Consider the following 4067-nt stretch of genomic DNA (forward strand, 5'->3'; position numbering starts at 1 on the left):
AAGACTGCAAAACAAAAAAAAGTTCAAAGGATAATGTTTTTTTTTATTTATGGAATTATCACTCGAAAAAAAAAAACGTACTTGGTCTTTCTGTCATTGAAATTAGTCTAGCACGAAAGTGAAACGTGTGTGCTTTTTATAATGGGTGGCCGGCTTTAAACGACGATGTATACCAGTTATGATAATCACCTGTTCTGACGCCCGATGGCAATGTACGCTAGTGTCACGCAATGTTACTCCGGTATTGCATGTTGCATTATGAAGCCTGTGTATACAGGATGCGTGTGCATATAAATCATAAATGTTATTTTCACTGCATTTCCAAGCAGAGTTCTTTTCGCTGTATTGCCAAGCAGACACGTGGCTGTGTGGTAGAACATCTCTTTGCCTCGCAAACGGCCAGGGTTCGATTATCACTCGGTCCCGGAAAGTTTACTCATTCATTCTATTTGCATCCTTCTCGACTTTCTTGGTCAAGGACAACGTGATGATTTTTCTCTCATAAACAATGACGACGACATTTCTGCAAAAGGATCTCTTTGTCGCTATCGTTTTAACACAAGCTAGCTAATACATTAAACAGTTTTCGATACAACTTTTTATATCATGTCAATAAGTTGATAGCGCACCTCGAGGCATGTGACGCGATGTACTGTTTCTCAGTTCAGCGAACTTTGGCGTGCAATGACCCAGGAAGACGTGAGTTCTCCGCAAAACGCGTTGCCACGGGAATTTATTGACAGGCGCTCTGGATGCGTCAGTCTATAGTCAAACGCAGATAAATGTGCATGTTTTCTTGCCGTTCGACTCAAACGCGTTCGTGGGAGTTGGTGCGTGGTTAATTCTTACCATTAGAGATGCCATAGTTGACACCTTTGGTTGGGCGTACGTAGCGAGCCTACGTACGCGGCATGATACATTGCGTATGCGAAGCGCTCAAAGACCCTTTTAGTTCACCGTATTGGCCGTACCGAGAAACGCTTGGTTCAACTAGACGTATATTATTACAAATAAAACAGCTTTTGACAGCTTTTTAGCACACTCGTGCGGTAGTGGCCGCCATAGTGGACACTAGCATTCATGCCAAGGCGAATCACTTTGGATCCATTGTTTACGTCGGCTTGTTCAGTTACGCCAGGTCTCCGTGTCCGGATGGCTAAACAGATTGCTGGTTTGTACTTCCGCTATAGCGGAAGTACAAACCATAGCAGCGCAACATCGTCCCTCAATGTAAAATGAACTCGATTTGGGCCAGCTTTGTTGCTCTCTGCATTCGTTGCCATCGCTGCCGTTTTCCTATTTGGTTTCTATTTCAATCGAGATATCGCGAGAGCGTCACGCCACGTACACTCCGGCTCGTTACGTTTACGCACGCCGCGTTTTTTTTTTCTTTTTCGGGCGTATGCACGCATTCATCGAATAGATACGTTATGTACTGCGCATGCGCACTTCTCTCCCACAGCCACGCTGCGTACGTAGGCTCGTTAACGTACGAACAACAAAAAGTGGCTCGTATCTTCACAGCAATCGCACCAGATTGTATCGCCATAGTTTATTTAGCAACATGCGCAACTAAGCTTCGAGGCCATCGTTGATTATCATTGGGGGTTGTAGTCAGCTTTCAGTAAAACTTTACCGATATGGAACCACGCGTCACCATGCTCATTGCTTTCAATGCTGCTGCATGCAAGCCTCTGTCATCAGCATAGCACAGGGTTCTCCATAGAGGGAAAGTTCCCCCCCCCCTCCTACTCCCCGTTGGCCAATGACGAAAAAAAAAAACGTGCTCCGCAATAATTACAAAAATGAGAATGAATGGATGACGTACTTCTCACAATGATCTGCCACGGACTCCAGACTTTCCTCCGGGCAAAGATGGGCAGTGAGCACTTCCCTGAATCAGATGCCTTTGGTCACCATTATCGTCAAAAACATGCTTAACCATAAACCTGTGCATTAAAAAAATTAAGGAAGCTTGGGACCAGTAATGTAAAACCAGCAGGAAGCGCGGAGCGGAGCAACCTTTCTTGTTTCTCATCATTTTTCTCTGTTTCTGTGTTACATATCCAATCTCGTTTTGGTCTGTTCTTTATATTCCAGATGGTACTTAGCTGCTTACCCACAGGTTGCGGGATTGAATCCCGGCTGCGGCGGCTGCATTTCCAATGGAGGCAAAAATGCCAGCAGGCCCATGTGCTCAGATTTGGGTGCACTTTAAAAAACTCAAGTGATCGAAAGTTCCGAAGCCCCTTATCTGAGGCGTCTGTCATATTCATACAGCGGTTTCGGGGCAATAAACCCCACATATAACTCATTATTTATATTCCAGACTTTCGGCCTTTTTTTCATTCTCTCTCTCATTATTTATTTCTTTTCCTTTCTTTTCGTCGTTTCCCTCTTACTTTCTATGGCTTTGTTTCTCTGTTTAAACTTGCTCTCTCGCCTTATCAGAGTTATTGGCTCACACACCGGACAAGTCGGCGCACGTGTTCTGAGAATGAAGCAGAAGAGGACGAAGAGGACGACGTACGTTCGTGCCAGTTCAGGATGAAGATGGTTTTCGGTTCTCGCTGCTCGTACAAACTGTCGGCTCAAACAGCTGCCCTGTTAAAAAACAGAATGCCGGAAGAAAATATGAACAAGCGTTATTGGTCATGTCTTCACTGACAGAAAGAAAAAAATAAATATAAAATGGGCTCGTCCGGGATTTGAACCCGGGACCTCTCGCACCCAAAGCGAGAATCATACCCCTAGACCAACGAGCCGCACATGAGGCGGAGAGCAGTTGCAGAGTTGCACACTCTTAGTTTCTAAGTCTACTACCGGTAGTAAGACTGCAAAACAAAAAAAATTCAAAGGATAATGTTTTTTTATTTATGGAATTAGCACTCGAAAAAAAAACGTACTTGGTCTTTCTGTCATTGAAATCAGTCTAACACGAAAGTGAAACGTGTGTGCTTTTTGTAATGGGTGGCCGGCTTTAAACGACGAGGTATACCAGTTATGATAATCACCTGTTCTGACGCCCGATGGCAATGTAGGCTAGTGTCCCGCAATGTTACTCCGGTATTACATGTTGCATTATGAAGCCTCTGCATACAGGATGCGTGTGTTTATAAATCACAAATCATAAAAAGAAACAAATGTACAGTCACACATTCTCAGTTTCTAGGTCGACTACCGCAAGTAAAAGTGCAAGACAAAATGTTCAAGGGGTATTGTTCATAATTTATGGAATTAGCACTGAAAAAAAAACTTGGCTGGTCCCTTTGCCATAGAAATTGGTGTAACAGGAAAGTGAGACGTGTCTTCACAGAGGTAGTTGAATGTTTATTATGTATTAATAAATAGCAGCTTTTAATAGGTCTAATGATGGTTGGCAGGGTGCACCGCGTTGACACCTACAGAGGTACATCTCGATCCGGACGACCAAGGCTTGTGATTATCATTTAACCACAGTCGTAGCTGACGCTGTTAACACCCACCTGTATGCAGCATATCGGGAACTTCGCACAATGCTGGTACCAATACGCACAGGAAAAACTCAGTTTTGCCACAAAGGCGAAGCAACGAATGCGATAAATAGCTACTAATTAAATGTCACACGAGTAATGGCAACCAGCTCAAAACTTGCAGCATGCTGCTCAAGCACAGTAGACCCACCTAAAATACACACACAGGTTGAGCGCTAACTAGCAGCTGCTTTGCTCGACACTGGAAGCGCACTGCTCAAACAAAAAGGACTCGCGAAACGAATGCCCAAATATACAGAAGACGAGGGAGAGCTATCTGTCCACGTTATTATTTTATCTTTGAACAGCGCTTTCATGTCGCAAATGCTGCCGATACTGCTAGTGAAGGGGCCTTCGTTCCTTCTAAGCCATGTTTGCGGACGATGCAACGGAGCCGTGTACAACTGCATATTTAGCGCGAAGTGTCGCACGCTCTCATATTGACGTCATGGGCAGCGCACAAATGGCACCACGCACGCACTAGACCTCGCAGACGTTGAAGCGGGCGAATGCGTACAACAGAGTGCGCTATTTCTTCTATAGGAGCACATTGTG

The 4067-nt window shown here is 44.6% G+C and overlaps 1 non-coding gene across 1 annotated transcript; it reads right to left on the reverse strand.

Moving 5' to 3' along the window:
• Positions 1–2693: 2693 nt before the first annotated feature.
• On the reverse strand, positions 2694–2765 carry TRNAP-UGG (transfer RNA proline (anticodon UGG)). Its single transcript has one exon. It is a non-coding gene; the product is annotated as a tRNA-Pro (tRNA).
• Positions 2766–4067: the final 1302 nt, after the last annotated feature.

Source organism: Rhipicephalus microplus, chromosome X, assembly GCF_043290135.1.
Source record: "Rhipicephalus microplus isolate Deutch F79 chromosome X, USDA_Rmic, whole genome shotgun sequence".
In the NCBI taxonomy this organism is placed as follows: domain Eukaryota; kingdom Metazoa; phylum Arthropoda; class Arachnida; order Ixodida; family Ixodidae; genus Rhipicephalus; species Rhipicephalus microplus.